The sequence below is a fragment of the Pseudorasbora parva genome, chromosome 10 (genome assembly GCF_024679245.1).
Source record: "Pseudorasbora parva isolate DD20220531a chromosome 10, ASM2467924v1, whole genome shotgun sequence".
Taxonomy (NCBI): Eukaryota; Metazoa; Chordata; class Actinopteri; order Cypriniformes; family Gobionidae; genus Pseudorasbora; species Pseudorasbora parva.
Genome location: NC_090181.1, coordinates 38,529,558 through 38,552,669, shown reverse-complemented (window position 1 = coordinate 38,552,669; position 23,112 = coordinate 38,529,558). Strand labels below are relative to the sequence as shown.

At 37.6% G+C, this 23,112-nt stretch overlaps 1 protein-coding gene across 5 annotated transcripts in view; it reads left to right on the top strand.

The window, feature by feature from the left end:
- supt3h (SPT3 homolog, SAGA and STAGA complex component) overlaps positions 1-23,112 on the top strand; it is a 180,297-nt gene that overhangs the window by 11,800 nt on the left and 145,385 nt on the right. The window lies entirely within an intron of this gene.

Sequence of the window (23,112 nt, the reverse complement as noted above, 5' to 3'; positions counted from 1 at the left end):
TTTGTGGTTCAATGAGAGAAGCATTAGAACCGTAGTGTGTGCCTCTTAAAATTCAAATGAGGCTACTGTTTAACTTTCTTAATCAGCTAAATACGTCTCACTTCAGGCATTTTTGTGCTTTTTCATCTTAACAGAGACGTTTTTAATAGTGGCAGACCAATTTGTGGTTTTCAGTGGCAGATAGTGATATCTAAAGTGTAGAACATATACAAACAGTAAAAGTGCTTTATCAGTTGTCAAAGCTTTTATTTTGATTTTGGAGGTGTTTAAATATATCTTAATAAAGATTAAGGCCATAATTATTGGCTGATAAAATAATGTTGTAGATCACCGAGCCTTGCCGATAAGTTTCCTCGAGAGTCTAACCCTATTTTTGAGCACAATTAAATGTTGTTTTGTCATGTTTTTGAGCAGATCTTTTTGAAATGACAACATGACCATGATTATAGTGTGGTCAGGTAAAGGTGATGTCTACAATGGGTGTACGCCAAATTACATCTTTGCTCGGATTGTTTTTGTGAAACCATCTCGTTACAGAAACAATAGTGGCTGCAGAGGTTTTTAGTGCACTAACATGTTGCTAATTTGCTATTTGAAGAGGGCTGATATCTCCGACTGCTACCTGCATTTGACATCTGCTCGCAGTTTGAAGCATTGTATGGTCAAATTAATTTCTGCCCATGCTTCCAATCACTCAGTCGTGTTATAATCCGGTGAGCTCTAAAGAGTGCTTTCTTTGGCCAGGAATTTCAATGATACATGAATAAGGTGCTAAAGATAACACAGACGGTTTAATATGGCCAGCGTCCTGCTATTCTGCTCTCTGTGGATTTGACCAGCCTTCATCCTTCTCTCCGAGAGCCCTGTCCAATTAAAATACATTTATTGTACTTCAGTAAGGTAAGCAGTGTCTGTAATGATGGATGATTTTATAGCGAGACAACGAGAAAATATCGGACACTGAACACCACAGCTGAGCTCCGCACGTCTGTTCGGTCATGAATCAGAAAAGTGGACTGACACTTAATTTTTACGTTTATTATCATGTTAAAAACTAGTATTAAACAACCAAATTCTAGTGGATAAACATTATTACCCACTGATTGTTCAATTTTGATTAGAATTACATTGTGAAAGCTGTTTAAACATGTATTTATAGTGTGCAAAGTGATCTATTGCCATCAAATGCTAATTTGCTGTTAACTTCAATCAAACAAATAAACAGAAATGGCAAATTCAACAAACAAGTGAAAACAAATCATATGCTTCTGGTGGGATTCATTCAGGACAGATTTGTCTATCTCCACTGCGCTGCTTCAGTCGTCAGACAAGATATTGAATGTTTTATCACGGCAGAAGTCGTTCCTAAGGCGATGCACTTCAACTGCTTCCCTTTAACTGTTGCTGACTTCAAGTGTATCATGGCCTGTGGTTGTAACCTGATCAAAGTGGGGTTTTTAAGCGAATCCTCGGTGAACTCTAGGGTTCATCATCGCCGCTGTGCCAATTGCATGACATTCTTCTGTTTAAGTGATTTGAAATGCCGTTTTTTGTGCCATCAAAGTTTCAGAGGAACCTAGTCCATATTACCATGTTGGCATGGTTTAAAAATACCTGAAGTCATTATTTAGTTTCAGTTTATTTTTGATGATGAATTTTAGCACCTATTTTATTTTGCCACAATTATTTGTGGCACGGTGTTAGTACTGCTGTACTCAGACAAAACCCACACCAGCATTTTTGTGGGTTGCAAGTCCTGCCTGTTTTTTCTTTTCTTTTATACTGCAAGAACGATACAGTATGACCAAGAAATAGCAAAATCTTAAACGCATTGTTGAAATATGGAAATCGCGACCTGTGGCTTTTTGCCTTGGGGGATTTTTTTTGACTGTATTTTTGCAACCATTAATTAGACAATATTTTTTACAGTGTAGAATGCTAATGACGTAAATGCATAAGTAAGAGCTTTTAATGCTTCTCAAACCCATAGCATGTCAATATGCTGTTTTTGCAATACGTATTGTTATTCAATTAAATGTGACGTATTGTGTGTTTTTGCCTCGGTATCTGTAATTAGTGGCTATGAGAACCGTACGCTATGCCTTGAGCTGTTTGTAATGTCAGTCCCTTTATTATCATATACACTATGTAATTGTAATACACTTCTAAAAAAACATTTAAATATCTTTCTCTCCACAAACCTTTTGAGTTAGACTGTTTGTCTAAAGTTGTAATGTTACCAACAAAAAGCACCTATTTGGGGAGGGGGGTGGCCCATGCTAGTACTATGGTATTCTTTGAAGTATCTTGAGTATGTTGCATTTATACTCAGAAATACTTTACCATTTCTTCAATGGTTTAGATTTTCCTTTTTATTTTAGAGTTTGTAGTAGAATTTTGTTTTCCCACAATGTCCGTTCGTTTGTGCAATCGCCATTGTGAAATAAATCTTCATTGAAAGGGTCATATAATATCAGGGAGAAAAACACAATCATATTTTATATTCAGGAACAAGTTGCTGATGGAAAAGCCATTTATGTGTCTTTGTGGGAACGTAATGAGACTGAGTGAATGTAGCACTTTAATTTACTCCCAACAATTAGGTGAACGTCAGCCACTTACTGTAATTAAATAAGACATTAAGATTCAGAGTTGTCGGGAAGCATCGAGTGGCATTCCCAGGCAGGACGGCCCACTGTCCTCTCGTGGCATTGCTTTCAGCCGCCTAACCGCATTTACAGCGATCTGCTAGAGGACCTGGGTGAAACCATAGGCTGTTGACTAGCAACGTGTAGGCATTTGTCTAATTCAGGCTTCTGTCTCCTGGGCTACAGCCTGTATAAAACCCTCTGTGCTTTCAAGGCCCCTCGAATGTTTTCGTAAACTTGGATGGAGACGAGTCGCATTGGAAGCAAACATCAGTAATGAGCTGGCACACAGACTCTCTGGTTAACCAGACTGTAATTTGGGGACTGAAAAGAACCTCTCATCACTATTGAGTATTTGTTTACCACAGTTTAACTCTAGTGTTTCTGCACAGAGGCGCTCTCTCTCTGAAAGACGCTTTAACTGTTGCTGTTCTGATCTTTGTCATATTGGACATGTGTTTTCTGTCATTCTTGAAATTAAACGTAGATACTGTTTCTTATGCCAACATATAGGCTTAGTTGTAAAACATAGTGAGCTAACTCAATGTTATAAGTCAGCATTGTAACTGAAATGGAATATTTTAAGTCATTGATTTAAAATATTCTAAAAAAACAAAACAATGTTTAAGTCATTACAACTTCACAAATTACATTAAATTAAACAACATTATACTGATTTGAAAATGAATCTTGTGCAAATTTTTAAAGAATAAATTAAAAAGAAATGTAAAAACATGTTTGTCATCTTATTGATCATATATTTTTACAGTGCATAGGCTGCAATTATAGTCTACCTTTTGTGCAAAGCAAACTGGAGACTCAAGTTTGCCGTTAACATGTTGCTAAACTATTAACATGATACACTTTTAAAAATTAAGGTTATTTATTGGAATCAATGGTTCCACGAAGAATCTTCGACGTCCATGGAACTTTTCCATTACCCAAAAGGTCCATTAGTGGAACACGTTTTTTTTTTTACATTTTTAAAATGTTCTTTATGCCAAGAAAAAAACTAAAAAGTGTATTTTTTAGAACTGTTCAATGAAAGGTTCTTTGCTGAACCAAAATGGTTATATAATATAATATAATATAATATAATATAATATAATATAATATAATATAATATAATATAATATAATATAATATAATATAATATAATATAAAATATGTGTGTTGGTGTGTACCCTGCTTGGCTATACCAATGTCCTCACTTATATAGTAAAATATTATGACAACTGACTAGTGAGGACATTTGACTGGTTAGGAAGGGTTTATAAATTGGCCAAAACATGTTTTTATTTAAATCTACTGTTTTGTACGTTTCTGGGATTGGTAGGTTTCGGGATAGGGACTGGGTTAGGGGATAGAAAATATAATTAACCTGATATATAATCAACGGAAGTCTATGCAATGTCCTCACTAATATAGTGAAACAAACGTGTGTGTGTGTGTGTGTGTGTGTGTGTGTGTGTGTGAGAGAGAGAGATATAAGAGACTTCTTTCAAAAACAATAGAACTTTTGAAACCATGCGTGTTTAATCAACTTTTTTCCATCTGCTTTGTCTGATTGTTTATTTTTTTTATTTTTTTATTAATCTTATATTAAGACCAAATTTTAAGGCAACATTAAATGTATCCTTCATAGAGAATGTTAGATGTTTTAACTTTTGCAATACATGTGCATGATAAACAAAATGGTACCCTACAATTTGCGTATCCAAATAAGGCTGCCTACCTGGGATGCCTTAAAACGCCGCCGGTGTTAGTCGGTTTACTAGATTTTGGAACAGAGCCATTGATTTGTTCTGACTCTTAAGTTCAAATAGTGTCTGTAACATGACGCAAATATCAACAAACAAGGCTGATTACATTTGACTTCTAGGTCTGACGGGGCATGTTTTTAACGTTCTTTTTGTCTTTCGTAGCAGCTGACAGCAGTGAAATTAAAGAACAATATGCTCTGGAAGCCTTTATTTACTCCATAATGAACTCCCTACATAACAGTGCCAGTAAGCCAACTGCAGTCTCGCCCATCGCATCTCGCAATACTTCTGGGAAAAGGCTCCGAACAATAGAGAGATTCCTGTGCATATGAACCTCGTGTTTTCAAGTCGAAACAGAATAAGTAGGTGCTGTAGATTCCCTGTGTTCTTCTTGGTTGAGGTTTTATGAATGCTGGACTGCTAGAGCGATAATGATCGATGGCTTGAAGTGTGCAAAACAAAAAATCCGAGAAGAATGTTTTGCAACCTTCTTATTAAAAGCATACATTGAGGATCTGCTTATTTAAAGCATGCTTTCTATAGAAGGAACTTTTGATTTGATTTATGATGCATTCAAATGTCTTCAAACTAGGACGAGACTCCAATCTTGTTTTGATATAAACATAGAAACTCTTCACTCGTAGCATCAATATTTCAGCATCTTCAAATTACCTTAGCCGAGTATTGTTTGTGCATTTACATGTCTTTTTCTGTTTCCTCTCACATTAATTGTAGCGTCATTTACCCTATCCAGAAGAATCATGTTTATTAATAAGATGGCTTGTTAATATTTAGACGTCGAGAGAGAGAGAGAGAGAGAGAGAGAGAGAGAGAGAGAGAGAGAGAGAGAGAGAGAGAGAGAGACACAGATAGAGAGATCTCTTGTTGTCTTTGTCAGCAAAATGATAGCTTGAACTCTGAAGTCACACGGAAAGCTCCGGGTTTTCCGCATTGCTTTCAAACCTCTCCAAATGTATCAAACTCCAGCGTTATTCCTCATTTTTCAGAGCAAAACAACTTCTTTGGAGATTCGCCTTTGGACGTCTAATGCATATTTAACAGCAAGGAGGAACGTTTTAATAGACAGTGTCAACCTCGGTGAGGGAGTCTTTCTGATTAATTTTACATAAGGCTTGGCCTTTATACTCCACTGAGTGGCTGTTATTTCCCCAAAGGATTCAGTGATATACCGAAACACCTTTACAAGTAGTTTTGTGCTCCCAGTGAACACACGAGACAATGAAACAGGAGCCATGATGTCTAGTTCAGTAACTATAGCAGCCTCCGAATGCCGTCAGAGGATGAGTCAACAGCCGTTCCAATCAGAAAAACAGTGTTGTTGACAACGTGCTCAGTTGTGGGGTTAATTCTTAATGACTGTTTTTCTCCTCTGAGCTTTAATGTGCCTTGTGTTTGGAGTCTCATCTCCTCCAAAAATCGTTCTCGGGCCATTTGCGGCGCACTGATAATCGCCAATTGATTTCATTTAGACCGTGTCCCGTTGTCAAGGGAGTTTGAAGCTTCATGCAAAGGCATCCGTTAACTGTTGGGTCTCAGGAAAAAAACTGTGCTGAACGCAAACAATCAAATGCAGCTAACCATTTAAAAGTGCTTAATTAGGATAGAAAAATAGATTATTTTGATATTTTTTGGTGCAAATTTGATTGACTGTCACCTTTGGCTTGGCTTGCTCAGTTGGGGACACTAAAAGTTCGATCTAAGTTATTCAACTAAGTATACAAATACTTATTTAATTCTATAAACTATAATACTGATGTGCCAACATTGTCGCTATATGATAAATTAAAATAAGCTCATAACATCACTGTTTTCTCCAGAACGACTGTATAGCCGAATCAAATTTTGTTGCAGTATTATCCTGTGAAGCTGCTTTGAAACAATCGTCATCGTAAAAGCGCTATACAAATAAAGTTGATTGATTGATTGTATCATTGCTAAACTAATACATTATCCCAATGCTTGGCTGTATAATTATTTATTGTTGTTTTGCATTTAAAAAAAAAAAGAAGTAAATTGTGTAATTCAGTCATGATAGTGATTTTGCTTTATGTTTTAATTAAAATCTGGGTCCTATCCATTTGAGAAACACTTGATTAACCCACATGAATGATTTAGTCCTAATGGCACATGGTGATAACGTGCTGGTTAGTGTGTTCTTATATTCGGCTAATAATAAGTAATACAATGCAATGAGAAAATATAAACTCTTTACCGTGCACTAAGTGCGAGGGTCTTGGTTCCAGTGTTGATTGTTTGTTTTAAAATGCAAGATTCATTTGGATTTAAAAACAGGAATCTCTCCATCATTCTTGTGCTTTTCTTCCCCCTAGAAGAACTGCAAGATTTTATTGGTGAGTTCCAAACTGCTCAAGATGTTTGACACGGCGCTACAGTCTTACCCTTAAGTGCAGTAGACATGGCCTAAAGACCTTTAAATTCTGTGAGATGACAAAGTGTTTCTTTTGTGGTTTCAAAACACTTGCAACACAAGACGAGAACTGGATACTATAGAATCAAACCCGGCATGTAAAGAGCTGCTGCATTGCTCCTCGAGCGGATATCTGATATCTATGCGCAGGTGTGTGTGATGGTTTCTGTAGCGAGTGATTGCTGCGGTCAGATTACCATGCCAGTTAGAGAGGGGTATTTTGTCCTTTAAAGCTAATGTTTGGATTTCCACGTGCGTTGCGGCCATGCGCGTTCTGCACACTGCTCACACTCACGCACCGGTTTCCGTAATTAACCCTGACGTGTTTGCTGGCGAGAAAGCACGGGCGGCTGATTGGCAGACGCGTAACGTCATTTCATCCCTGTTTTTCGCCATCGTGCTCTCCTGTGGTATTCGTTTTGTTTAAGCATTTCTCTGCATTTTCGTGGACTTGTTTACATCAGCTAACTCAAATTTGAATGTTTAAAACTGTAATCACAAAATGCATACGTGTTTTTCCAGTTAGCTGTTGAGATGGTGCTTTCAGAGCCAGGTCGGAGACAGACAGTGTGACTCCCAGCTCTTCGCTTATTGTTTACATATCAAAAATGTACATTTTTAAGGGGAAATAAAGCATTACAAAGGTCTTTTCGAAAACACTCCATTTCTCCTGCGGTGAGCTGCGGAGCCACAGTTGGAAAAGGAAGCCAAGGTTGAGGAAGAGCGCCAATGCAGCGCGTCCAGTTTCCCTGCTCTCATTCCGGGCATTTTTACGTTCTGTTTTCCCTTATAGCCCTTGTGCGTATCATGTTATAAATATTTTAAAGCACTGTTCTGGCTTATGAAATTTTTGCATTCCTGTCGAGGTTAAATCAATACGCCAGGCAGGTTTTGGCTGTGGCGAACAGGTAAAGCCTTGTTAAATGCAGTTGCTGGAATCACTTCATTACGGCACAATAAAAACAGCCAAGTGGAGTCGGCGTCCACTTATCTGAACATTTCATATTTTACCCTTGAAACAGCCTGAGGCTGCAGACCAAAGAACACGGGTTGCACGAACCGCCTGATACATGTAGCAATATTAGAGCATGAAGTAGGATTTTTTTTGTTGAAAGAAATAGCTGCTTTGGATTGTCAGTCGTCTGTTTATACAGTATATTTTTTCTGTAGCAATATTCTTCCTCTGCTGTGCCAATGAATCAAAAAAAAGCAAATAAGAAATGTTCTTAAACAGCCTTCTACATCAAAATGTGCCAGTGTATGCAGGCGAATATGCGTTTCTGATGGAAAGATTTTAGTTGATTGTCACTTTGGTCTTATTGATATTGATTTTTGAAGTGTCAAAATTAACATCGTGTTTAATCCTGAGAAACTGGACCACAATGCTACATTTTTGCCTAATGAGCACAAGATATTGAATGAGCAAATGTATAACCTAAAACACACACACACACACACACACACACACACACACACACACACACACACACACACACGCGTGCATGCGTGCATTTTTGTGACATATGAGGACACAAATGTGTATAATGACATAGGTATGACATAGGTATTACAGGAGAGGGGGAAATATGAGGACATTAACCATGTCCCTACTTTTCAAAATGCTTATAAAGCATACAGGATGAGGTTGTTTTTTAATGCAAAAATGCAGAATGTTTCCTGTGATGGGTAAGTTTAGGGGCAGGGGCAGAGTAAGGGGATAGAAAATACGGTTTGTACAGTCTAAAAACCATTACGCCTATGGAATGTCCCCACATTTCACAAAAACAAACACGTGCGCGTGCATACACACACTTTATTTATTTAGCTGAAGTAAAAAAAAAAAAACATATTTTAAACAAAGTTTTTTTAAACAAAGATTCAGCACCATTTCTAATGTAAGTAAATTGGTGACGTTGATCATGTGACTTTTTTGTGTCCAAAAGGTCTCAAATTAAGCTGTATGACATGGATCATCAGGTTTTGTCCACGCCAGCTATTCTTTTCATGTAAATTGTCAAGCAAAAATGTTCATTTGTAAAGTAAGTGTTGTAAAAATAGAAGCATTCTCAGATGTATGTATTTTTATTTGAAATATATATTTGTAAAGTACTGTTCTCTAAATCCGAAATCGTTTTATTATTCCTTTTCATTGCTGAGGTGGTCTGAAAGGCGTCTCGAGCTCATGGTATGAGGGGGCCATTCATTATCGGAGCTGTTTGTCTGGATTCCAGCTCCATAATCCTCCTCTTTAAATACACTTACATCAACCATTGGCTCCGTCCCGCGTACACAATCCACTGCCTATGAATTCTGTATTTTCATGTATATTTCCATCAGCGACTGCTTCAAACGGTGATATATCAGAGGCGCTGGGTTGGCTGGCTATGATTTAAAGATGGTTTGTGGCCACTCTGATGGTTTGTTGACTGGGTTTCCACGTTACAGAAGTCGGGTCTCTTCGTGTTATGGGACTATTTATTGTTTCCCACTTTTAATGTTATGTTTGGCTGACTGAGACTCCATGGTTAAGTGTTTGATTATTTTCTAAGAAGCTCCCTCCAAGTTTGTATGAGACATCAATGCCCCTCTTTGTCATGTAGAGAAGCATATTAGATACGGTGTGTGGCACAGGATCTCCATGGGAGAAGTGGCTCTTTTTTTTTTTTTTTTGTATGGAATATCAACATTTGTAGTCCTTGGTATTTTGTCTTGCAGATTTCTGATGTTAATTGAGTCAATTCAATTGAAATTATATTTGTTAATTTCAGATAAAATGCAGTTTATGTTATTAAAATGCACTGCTATGAATTTCTTTTAAAGGAGTAAATGCTTCAACAATGCTTTTTAATTGGATTAGATTGCATAGAAATTAATGCAGTTGAATCTCACCTTAAAAAAAGATCTGAAAAAAGTTTTTTTCAGTGCAAATTATTATGAGCATAACCATTTTTTGTTTTAAAAATTGCATTGAAAAATGCTCACGATTTTGACATTTTGATTGATTTTAATGACAGCAGCACTGAACAAAACCTAATAGTCCTGACTTGAGCTTCAATGATCAATGTCACTCAATTACCTAGAAATGGTGTAGAATTACTTCTTTTTCATTGTACACCGTAATGCTTCTTTGCTTGTAAAACTTTTTGTTCTCAGACTTTGAGGAAAGCATAACACAAACTGATGATTTGTTCTCTCGTTTCTCTGTTTGCTTTGAGTAGCTCTAGCAGAATTGAACTTCTGCATCACTTTGTCTGGTATCACATTACAGCCTCGTCCTCTGAGGAATCAAAGCTCATTTTTCTTCACCATTCAGTCTGTAATATGTCTAATTAGGTTTCCTTTTTTTCCTTCTCTTTTTCTGACACACCGTCCGTTATCATTGATTTTGGTCTCTTGAAGCTGTCCAGTCATGAACGGGTAATTACGTTTTTTAAGACATATTATCACACACATTACGATTGTGATAAACTTGCGTTAAGTCGAAGTGAACGTGGTCTGAGAGATGCACTGATTTGGTCCTAACGTGTCACACATGGCGTAAATTATTTCAAGCCTTTTGCTGCCAACATGCCATTATAAAAATGCGTCCGGCTGATAGTAGTCCTTGATGTTGAAGCCAAGATAAATGCAAACTTTCCCCCTTCACAAATTAAGTTTTGATTATATAAAATATGAAAGCAAAAAGTATAAACCACTCACCAAAGAGATCATTTCATTTGTCAGTCAGTGCATATTGCTTCAGACTGCTAGATCAACTGATGCCTTTCAATTTGAGAGTTTTTTTGACTTGAAAAAAATTGGGGATTTAAATTTCTCAGTTTAAAAAAAGCCCTCCGCCTGGCTGCAGATATTGCATTTCATTAACGTTTAACTTTTCTTTCGAGTGAGCTGGACGTCTCTGACCACGCACTCTCTCGGGGTTTGGTTACCCAGGTCGCGTTTCGTCCATTAATGCTGTTTTTCTAGCGTAAACGAGAGATGTGATTATCAATTAGCTGAATGAAGCCGCTCAAACCAGGCCAGGATATCAGCACTCGCCCTAAATGAGAAGCACATGTCACCTCTGAGCCGAACAACACGCTGCTAATTGATTAGTGACGCTCCGCGAAATTTGCCAAGAGCTTGTTTAACATCTGTACGTGTTGCATGTGACGGCCGTTTGTCACCTGAAGGAGTTTGAGCGTTTCTACTCGTAAATGATGTTTGTGTTCGTGTAAACGTGGAAATGTGACAGGATGTTTGTGCTGCTGCAATGCTCTCTCGTTTTTCAGGGTCATGCTTGGTGCTATACATTGAAATGAGATTTATCTAGACCAGCACTCCACAAAGGCAAGCCTCGCTTTTAATGGATCCTACTTTATGGAATTAAGCGTTAATTCCAATCCTGAACCCGGTTTACCCTGTTTAACTCTATCCCTTACCAAATATAATATGCCATTACGAATGTAAAATATAATGATTTTGTGTCCCCATTCAGTGTCTTTGTAAATGACAGCCCTGTCTATTTTAAAAGTTTATATAAATAAGATGCTTTCTACTTTGAGATATTTGTTTAGCTTATAGAGAATTAATAAATTAAGTTTTTTTTTTCTTTTCATTTTTTTTAGAACAACAGAATGAAACTTTTATAGACCCCTCCTGCAGTGTATTTTGTCAAAAAGCTTCATTAAATTGGCATTATGTTTTCTTTTGCATGTTTAAAAGCATTAATTAAGCTGAATGCAAATAAATAGAAAAATTAAAGAATGCATATTTAAGTGCTTTTTTAGCTTATATTAAGATATTATTATTTTTGGTAACACTTTACAATAAGGTTTCATTAGTAACTACTTTAGTAAACATGAACTAAGAATCAACAATACTTCTAAAGCATTTATTAATCTGAGTTAATGCTATTTTGAACATTTACTAATACATTATTAAAATCATGTATTAACATCAACTTACATGAACAATTAATGATCAGCTGGATTTTTATTAAGTATTAACAAAGATTAATAAATGCTGTAACAATTGTATTGCTATAGTAAGTTCATGTTAGTTAATGCTAACAAACGACACCTTATTGTAAAATATTGCCATTATTTTTGTTCCATTTTGATGTTAGAACAACAGCTGACTAGGGCTTTAGTTTTCTAGTGTGTGCTTTAAATCAGTGCAAGGCACTTGAAATAGATGTTTCCAGATTATGAAAGGTTTATAAAGTTTCCGGAAGGTATTTGTATGTACGTTCAAAGTGTGAATCATGTTTTTAATTTTTTTGTTAGCACGCAATAATATAAAGCTGCATATTCTACTGCTTTCGGAGCGTTCAAGGTATAACACGCCTCTGCGGCCACCTTTAACGCCTTGATGTGTGCCGACAGTGATGACAAAACCATGTAGCTCGCGCTGTGGCTGGAACTCAATATCCTGCCTCCATATGTTTGTCTAGAAAGGCCTCCGATTACGTTGACATGAGACACTTGATGAGGAAAATACTGTAAGTACAATCTCTGATTGCTTTGTCAACAGTGTTTTGTATTTTTATTTCCATGCGTACTGTGTGATAAGATCAGGATTTGTATGGATTTTACATGTTAGTATATTTTGAATAGCTGAGGTATTCAAATAGGTTTTGCATAGATTGTGTTTTACATGTGGCTTTTATTGTGTGCTGTGTAATGCTAGACTAGATTTTCACTCACAGTTTTGCTCTCACAGTATGTGAGGACAAAACAAAAATTAATATACCCCTTCTGCAGTGCATATTAAAAAGCTCCATCAATTGGCATTTTGAAAAAACCTAAACTGAGCTGAACGCAAATAAAAGAGTATTTGCATGCTTGTTTAAGCGCTTTTCATTCATAAGCTCCCTCGTTAACCAGGTTTGTGCATTTATCAATTAGCATTAACCCCCACAAATCCTACACATAATATCCAGCGATCCCAAGTTTTCCACATCTTGTTCTAATGTAGCTCTGTAAATTGAAACAGAGTGAATGTTTATACATCCAGAAGGGTTTTTCTCTTTCTTCGGCTCGTCGTCCCACATATGTGTTTTTAAGTTACACAAACATGTCAGCAACTTAGCATGCATGCGAACGTAAACACGGCGACTTTGAACGTTCCCGAAGCGGCGTGCATGCGTGCGCGTGCGTGCGCCATTGGTTATCGACCCGCTCGCAGAGCTCGACTTCTGTGTGACCCGACGCTGAACCACAGTGAAATGAAAATAATTTTTCACAGCACTCACCCCAGAAAAAGTTCTGCTGACATGGAGTCACCGAGCTGAAAAGACTGTTAGACGCCATAGCCACACGTCGGCTCTCTCCTCTTCTGGAGGTCGTGGTGACCCTCGAAGTCCTAAACTGGGAGCATAAGTCATATCAAGGCATCTGAAGGGAAAACACGCAGCTACAAACAAACAAAAACAGTCCGCAGGATCCTCAGCAGTCTGCAGCTGAGGAGAGCGTTCAGGCACAGATATCAACGGATGGAAACGGCATATACGAGTGTGGTTAGAGCGTACTTACTGACTTGTTGGGTCTCTGTGACTGGGGTTGACCCACTCTGATTAACCATTTACGCCCCAGTGGCTCCCTCCTGTCGTCCTGGGGAAATCTCGTGCACCGCACTTGTGGTTCTGTGGTTGTTTGTGAGGGGAATGAGACATTCTCACAATCCAAAAACGTGTAAGCTTTAAAACACACTTTTTTCCCCTCCTGATGGGCTGTTACTGGAGAGGCTGGGTCATGTGTTTGGTGACATCAGAGCAGTGAAGAGGGCTCAGCCCTCTTGTCAGTGGTCCTGCGTTTCCTACTCTCATCCAGCGGGATGCAACCTCAGCTCCTGTGAATCCGAAAGGAAGGGGCTGGGATTTGCAGCACTTTTCACTCTTTCAACTCCTCTTCTGCAGTGCATTTTGTCAAAAATGCTCCATTTGAATTGGCATTTTCTTTGCTTTTGCCTGTTTGAAAAAGCCTAATACAGACAAAGAGGGAAATTAAAGGGTTTGCATGTTTGTTTAAGTGCTTTTTTGCTTGTGGGGATTCAAGAAATTAAAAGATTTTTTTCACTTTGACGCTAGAACAACAGCTGTCTAGTGCCGGTTTGTGCTTTTATATCAATTCACACAACTGTTTTTTACGCATTTCTTTCTCATTCATGTGCTTGCATATCTCCCCGTTTTCGTTTCCTGTACATTTCTGTATTTATTATTTCTCTGTCCAGCGTTCTTCCCACATGCATGGGTGGTGTTTAGTCTCCAGGTGTGTCCCTGCGTAAGTTGCATAATCGTCTCTTTGAGAAATGACAGTCTGGAGGGGATCCTGCGTTCACTCTTGGATCACGTCTGCCTCTCGTAACGCCTTAACGAGTGCATTAGCAGCCGTGATTCACCCGTCTGTTTTGTGCGCCTCGCAGGTTTGGGTTTTGGCATGTGGTCAGCGCTCTGCACGGAGTATGCGGCTCAGGTGTTTGTGTAAGCGTGGAAAAAAATGTGGCCGAGATATTTTGTGCTTCTGCAGTGCTCGCTCTCTCCTGCTTTGGGGTCATGTTAGGTGCTACTTTGAATCTTGAAAATTACATTTCCTAGTATCTAGACTGACACTTAAGTTGAAGGAGGGTCTGAGCCCTATCTATAGACCAGAATACTACTTGAGGGTGGACTAGCAAATAGGCACCTAGCAACCATTCATAACAGCCTAAAGCACTCAGAACAGCCTAGAAACTGGTGGCAAGTTTGCCTAGACTGCTTTATTATGAAATGGTGGTGCATATGAAAATAATGAAAATCTCAGCTCAGAGGATGTGGTGTGGTTATAACAGGAAATGGTTCGCCCACAGCAGGCCATTCCCTAAACGTCTTCTCCGGAGGGGGCGTCTGAGAACAAGGGTGATCAGGGACAACAAATGTAAGCATGATCTGTACTTTTATTGCAATTAGTCAGTCAACCCAACACATTTTGTGCAAAATCCAGTGCTGGTATAGTATTGCATTGTACTAAGGGTGTAACAATAATATATGGTGTCACAATATAGCGCAATACTAAATTGTAACAATATATTGTGGATGGTGACAATCTGTATTGTGTATATTTCACCCAAAATGAAAACTACTGAGAAAAAACTTGTTTACAGAGTTTTAGTGTCAGTACATTAAACTACTATAATGTTAAATATAATGTAAAATAATGCATTGGGGGATTTTTGTGGGTCCTGTGGGTCTTATGTTACCAGTAAAAAGTAACCTACATTATTTTAAATATATCTAGTTAGTGACAAGAGTGTAAGCACATTAGTCTAATAGTTTTCAGCTTCAGAATCATGAACATTTTTATTCTGGTGTCACCAGTGTCCTGTGCATAGAGACAGAGTGACACGCGTCATAATATGAAAGCCACGCCCACCGGGGGGGAAAACAAACCAACCAAAAGTCTCCATTGACTTTCTATTGCGGGAAACAGCCTCCTTGTCATTTAAGACTTATTACAAAAAAACGAACAATGTCTAAAAGCTGATATGTGACAAGGTGTACAGAAAACAAGCTAAAAAAAAAACAGGAACAAAAACCCAGAAGTTTTTATAAGCTGTTGACCCAAAGAACAAGCGATAAAAGGACAAAAAAGTAGATACAGGCACTTGAGACAGAGCGCGACTTGTTATATTACACTGAGAACTAAGCCCACTGGAGGGAAAAGTAATCAGCGACAGAAAATATAATATATAAAACTGACATTTGGATATTTGACAAAATGTTTACTGCACACAAAGACATACTAAGACATACTGAGGGTCAGGATCCCAAAATCGACCTGCTAAAGCTTCACGTCTTATTGCCTGTATCCACTTTTGTCTCCTTAAAGCTACACTGTGTGATATTTTCCCCCATCTAGCAGTGAAAAGGTAGAAAGACCATCCAGTGAATATTAGTTTCAGTTCCTCTCAATTCTGATTTCGTTTTAACTCCTACGGTGGCCGATTTACTCCAAGATTAACATGGCAATCCCCCTCTTTACATTCGACACGGTGCCATCGAGTGTTAAATCGTGAAAGGCGAAGCTTGAATTTACAGACATGTCCCTCTTTGGCTAATGTACCTTCAAGATGGAGGGGCAACATGGCGACCAGCATTCGAACCCCTCACCCGTATGTATTTTCAATGGCATATTATAAACTTACGAGAATACTTTATTACTTGAAAGAAGTAAATATACATTAATGAGCACAAATATTTTTGAAAGAACTAAGTGTTTTTAGCTAAGAATAAACTAAAAAAGTTACACAGTGTACATTTAAACGTGGAGAGCGTTGGATTGCTTTCCCACCCGGTGTGGGCGTGGCCTAAATACACTCTGTCTCTATTGGGTTACCAGCAAGTCCAAACCTATTAATTTCCACCCCCAATGTAATACCAAATTTAGCATTTTAATCAACAGTACATTTTTTGTTAACCTTTTACAATGTTATGGAGTATTGCAGTAATTGTATTGTCCAGTCCAGTATTGTGATATGTATTGAATCGTGACATTGAGGGTATTGTTACACTCCTACATTGTACATATTAAAATGTCATTAATTAATTGTCATTCCTTTTGTATAATGAGGCTCATTATAGAATGGACCAGATTCTCAAACTTTAGCGCTTATTATTGATTTCCTGTTACAATTAACGCAGAACTATTACCGCCGACATAACAGGAGGTTTGTGTAGATTACCTAATGATAATGACATTAAAGTGCCCATATTATGCTTTCTGGAATATTATCTTTCATGTAGTGTGTAATATAGCTGTGTGAATGTAAAAGGTGTGCTTTCAAAAATGAAATTGCATGACAAATACCAAGTTCGACAAACCCTTGATGGCGCATTAGCATATGTGCTTAACTCAATAGTGTTCATATTGTAATCTACATACGTAACACAAATGATCAGCGGCCGATAAGCTGCAGCTCAAGATTCAAATACTGGCAGTGTTGCTGTTAACAGTCTGTAGCATGCTTTTAGAATCCCTCCACCTTCCCCAGCTCCACATGTATAGATCTGCTAAAGGAGTTATTTCATGTTTGTCATATGTGCAGCAGCAGCATTAGACGTGACGGTAAACGGTAATGTAATATATCACAATAATGAACATGCATATGGTTTTTGTGGACACTTCAAAATACCGTGAATAATTATTTATTACGAATTATTCCGATTTTTAGAATGCATTTTAAGAATACTTTACCCATTATCCATTTAAAATGAACAACACATCAAAGAGGAACGCACACTGATGTTAATCGACCCAATACGCATGAACAGCACATGGCGGGAGGAGTGAAGGAGACGCACATTCACTCTCTGACAGCAGAGGAACAGCAGAGTCGCGCTACTAAACACACAGCCATTCAGATTTCTATTTGGTACAGTGCTCATCACATCACCAAATACTTAATACTTAAAGCTATTCATTTTCAAACTTAAACATTTTATATTTTGATCTGGACTAAATTACACACCCTAGATATTGTTTGAATAACGCTATGTTCTGGTTATTTGTTGTTCAGTCACATACTTTACAATAAGGCTCAATTATCTAACATTAGTTAATGCATTAAACTGACAATGAAAAATACTTCTAAAATATTTATTAATCTTAATTAAATGTTTTACTTAGAATAAGCCAAGCACACAATATTGCCTGTTTTTGCTCCATTTCGCCAATGTAAATAGTTCGAAATAAGCCACATCACTGTTTGGTTTCTCCGAGCAACATGTGATGGTTTCGTTACTGAATGAATCAACTTTTTGAACAAATCGGTTGAATGAATGATTCAATGACTCACACAATAAGTTTAAATTGGTTCCTGAATAAATCAGCAGTTTGAATGAATCAATTGAATTTTTATTTCATATTTTAAAGCATCTTAATTTTTTTTTTTTTCAAATAAATTCAATCAGTTTAAAACATCAAAACATTATTTATGCAATTTCAACTGCAGGTTAAATGCATTCACTTCACCTCGGCGTTGCATTTCTGTGTAAGTACATCTAAATGTCTAAATATTTCCTCTATGAATTTTGTTGATACTGATTTCATGTGATTGTTAACGGCCTTGGTGTCTTTTAATTTAATACTTTTAATAATTTTTTTTAAATTAAATTTAAGAATTTTGACACAAAAGATGATACAAACATTTACTTATGTTAGAATAACGGCTTTATAAAGGTAAAATGGCCTTACAAGTTAAAAAAAAATACATTAAAACTTGTTGGAAGACATCATTTCTGTCACTGCTGTGAACTGACCACTGCACAGAATATGAGGAATATCAAAAGCTTCTGTGAATAAGGCACACATTGCGATCAGTTATGTGATTTGTGTAGTTCCTTTAGTGACTCAGATGCTAAAATAACACAGACAGCATGTGCAAATAAATGCTAGCAGGGAGCGCAATTCATTCTTGGTGAATGTATTTTCAGTATTTATTTTCCACCTCAGATTTTAGTGAGTTTTCACACTTGAAGATCAGACGAGAAACTCCTGACTGCATATTCTGCTAATTATAGCTGCCCATGAGACAGACTGTATTTTCATTCATGCCGTTGAGTTTCTACTGTCTCTGAAAACGTCAGCGTCGCTGAGAATATCTGCTCTTTGTCGAACGAGCCCTGGTGGTCTTCCTGCGAGCATGGTTTCTCTGTGGTCCGTGTGTGTGCCCTTCTAAGGCCTGGCTTTAGCTTGGCCCGTTTCTGTACGGACCACACAGGCATAAACCGGGCATTAGATGCTAGAACATTATTCCTGGCTGCCGGAGGAAGTGCGCACTAATGCTTTCAGGAGACATTACACCCCTGCACGATTTCACACGTTCATAAATTAGAGCTGTTATGAGTTTACCGTTGAAAGCCATGCTCTGTTGCTTTAAACAACATTAGAGGTTACATTTGTTAGTTTAAATTCAATCATTGCCGTCAATTGGGCTTGTCCTGGAGGGCATGAAATTGTTAATCGGGAACTGTCGTTCATGTGAATACAAGTGTGTAACATTGCGCAACTTGCTAGTGTTGACATGCATGCCCCCTCAATAACCTATTTTTTCTAAACTTTTGCATATTTTTTTTCCTGTCACAAGTCGAATCTCCAAAATGTTCTTCTCTGCATTTCTCCTCTTCTATAACTTGCTGCCTAATCTATGTGTCTAATAAACCTAGCATTGTATAGTACAGTTCTTGTAGACAAATTGCTTTTGTTCCTCTTTTTTTAAATCACTTATAAAAGCAACTGTTTATTGAATAAATGTAAATAATACTCTCTCTTTTTTCAAGCCAGATAGGTTCAAACAGACTTGTAAAGAAGCTTTGATAAGACTATACTAAAATGATTTCCTTGTATTATTTGCAATTAGTGCAAATATTTTATTAAACTTATTCCAAAATGTATTTATTTTTCTTGAAAGTTTATAATCAGAATTCCTTTTCTTTCTTTTTTGCATTGTCTTTTTTCTTTCTTTTTTGCAAGTCTTGATTTTATCCAAGCCTGCAGTCTCCCTCTCATTTACTGAAGCTTTCGCACCTCGATCGCCCCCCGGTGACCGGTCCCAGTATAGCCGCCCCTCTGTGATTTCTAATGGACGCGAGGCAATCTAAATAATAAAATTACACTTCAAAAATGTTTCCCCCAAAGTTAGTTTATGTCACTGAAGGCAGTTATCATCACGATGATTTCATTTCAGGTGTTCGTTTTAAAAATAAGTTTAGTTTGAGTTAGTTATTTGATGCTATAAAAACGGGGGTGTGACGTCATGATTGACAGCTAAGACTGACGGCTTCTCTGAGTGAAGTTGTCACTGAGGCGCTAACGGACTTTTTTCGAAATTTTTGGGAGCAGATTAGAGGTTTAGCTTTAATTTCTACATTTCCATAACTGTTTATTTCACACCAACATAATTAATTGTTCTGCATCTGCGAGAGTGTGGGCGGGCTTTTGATATCGCGACTGTACTTCCTGCTCTACTTCCTGCGCTCTACTGCGCAACTCCGGTCCCGAAATCGCTACTGCGCAGACTCGGTCCCAAGATGTCCGCGCCGTGCAAGGCTGCCTGAAAGCTTCAAATATGGCAAGCGGAAACGGATGATGTCGAGTCGTCCATATTTTTTTACGGTCTATGATTTTATCCATTGGAATTTGTATTCAGTGTGGTTATGATATTTATAGTTCATAATAATTTAAATTAGTTAATTACTTAGTAATTTAATTTACTCACTCACTCACTCATTTACTCGTTCACTCACTCACTCACTCACTCACTCACTCACACTCACTCACTCACTCACTCACTCACTCACTCACTCACTCACTCACTCACTCACTCACTCACTCACTCACACTCACTCACTCACTCACTCACTCACTCACTCACTCACTCACTCACTCACTCACTCACTCACTCACTCACTCACTCTGTAATTCCTTATCTTAGTCGTTCGCTCGTTCGCTCGTTCGCTCGCTCGCTCGCTCGCTCACTCACTCACTCACTCACTCACTCACTCACTCACTCACTCACTCACTCACTCTGTAATTCCTTATCTTAGTCGTTCGCTCGTTCGCTCGTTCGCTCGTTCGCTCGCTCGCTCGCTCGCTCACTCACTCACTCACTCACTCACTCACTCACTCACTCACTCACTCACTCACTCACTCACTCACTCACTCACTCACTCACTCACTCTGTAATTCCTTATCTTAGTCGCTCGTTCGCTCGTTCGCTCGTTCGCTCGCTCGCTCACTCACTCACTCACTCACTCACTCACTCACTCACTCACTCACTCACTCACTCACTCACTCACTCACTCACTCACTCACTCTGTAATTCCATATCTTAGTCGTTCGCTCTTTTTTTTTAATGCTTAGGCATATTTTACAGTCTCAAAAATATAATTCCATAATTTACAGTCCCTAGGACTTTTTTGCAAGTGTTGACGGCCAAATTGACCTGGTGATGCAAAACACTGTAGAATTCATGCTGGCAAAGGTCAGGACGAGTTTAACCACAGTTGTGATCTGAACTGCTGTTTACGCATTCAGCACATCGCAGAACTCTGGAATATGACAAGATCACGCTTGGCAGGTCTCACCAAACCCAGTGGCTTTCGCTTGCGGCATGGGCACATTGTGAGAATGGCAATTAAAGGAGAAGAACCTGTTATTTCTGACAATTATCACAAGTCTGGAACTGGCACTTTGAATGCTGAGTGACGTTTGAAGAGGCTTCAACGGCCTGTGACTCATCACTGTCACACATGCATGCTGTCTAACGTGACGTTGCATGTGGCGAAACATGTCACAATGCCATGTAAGCCTTTGTTTGAGAATTAGTCTTTTTTGTTTAAGGTATAGAAAAGTTTTACTAATGACACTTGTTGAATGGAGAGCTTAATCTCTTAAAGTCACCCTTATTTATGTAGCACTTACAATACAGATATTTTCACAGCAGCATTACAGTGATAACAGGAAAATAATGCAACAAAGTTTGTTTCGGCTTTACGGATGATCTGGAAAAAAACGTGATGTCGTTGTTCAGCTCAGTTCAGTTCTTATACAATTTCAAGGAACAACATCAACAATAATGATTTTTTTTTTTCTTTTAACCATGATGAAGGCTTGAATCAAGCAACTTATGAAAGTTGAATATAAAGTTCTCCATTCAGCAGTTATTGCTGGATAAATGTCTGCTACTGATTTGCTGCTGTTTGATGGAAAACCAGAATAATACGTTTAAGCATTTAATTATGATATATGCAGTACAATTAAAGTTAGTTATTTTTACATTTTATTTTTTTATGCTTTTGCTAAACATTTAAGCAAAACGAGCTATTCTGATGCTGTGGTCATATTCTCTGTCTACACGCTCGTGGCTCAGACGAAACAGACTTAAAACTATTAGTTTGCTTTTTTTCAGACTTGTAAATACTCAAAGCTGCAGATATATTTTTGTTAATTTGAGTTTAAACTATAGAGAAATGTGGGAAAAAAGCAACCCAACTAAATAGATTTTTTATTTCTTTTTTATTTAAAATAAATGAATGAATTCATTCTTTTATTTGTCTTTTTTAACTTTTAAGCTCAGTTTATTGCAATTTGCGTCAAGCGTGCATTTGAACATCTTTTCAAAATCTTACAATACTTATAATTAATATTGTTCTTAATTATAAAACTTTTTTTCCCCATTCATTTCATTCATTGATCTTAGAGACAAATGCATGTTTAACACAAACAAAATTGTGTTTTTGATGTCTAACAAGCTTCCCAATGTTTCCTCCACTCAGATGTGGTAATGAGATTAAAAAAGGATGAAGGGAAATGATGCAAATCACATCAGCCTCAAAAATATTTAAGAAAGCATTACAGTCTTCATGCTGTTTATTCATGAATTAGATCACGGCTTTACTGTTGCTGTCTGGTGCCGTGTGTCTGTTTTAGTGCTTATTTCACTTTCTTCTTATAACTTCTGTAATGTCTAAAATGATCAAGCATTTCTTTGTTGTCCAATATCTTGACAATGAACAACAGATCTAGTTAATCATCATTTTTAATAATATGAATATTAAACATATTTCCTGAAAGTCATCCTTCAGGTTGGCTTTTATTTCATCATCATTTTGATTTCAGCAGACGTCATGGCAGTTTGTGTAGTCTAATAACAGGAATCTGGTTTCTTTTACTCTCCTCAATGAATAGATGTTTGTGTTATATTTTGACACCTCTGCTGTTGGCGTTCTTGAAACTGTTTTAACCCCGGTGGCTTGTGTGTTTTGTCTTTGTAAAGCGTAATGACATTATTGAAGTGTTTCCCCCATACGATCCTGTAAGGTCATGAAATGCAGCCGCAAATAAAGATCGGTCACAGTAGAAGAGTTACTCCTTTAAGAGAAATGTTTCATCTCAAGTGTTTTCGCAAATCAGACTTGACAGAGAGAAGCTCTCCGGATTAGACTGCAGTGCACAACATTCTGTTTCTATCTTCTAGTTAGATGTACCTCAGTTTGACATCCAATTCATACGTTCATGCTGGAATGTGATTTCTTTTATGAAAGAAACGGGATATTCAAGGAGAGAAAAAAAAATTCAGAAGTCAATTACTCTTTTGCTTTGAAAGTTGTTTTTATTTTATTTATTTATTTTGTTAGTTAAGTTTAGTTTTGCTTGGTACCATGCACTGATGAAATCAGAATTGAATTGTAAATAATTTACTTTGACATTGAACAGATGTAGCCATTAATGCTGTA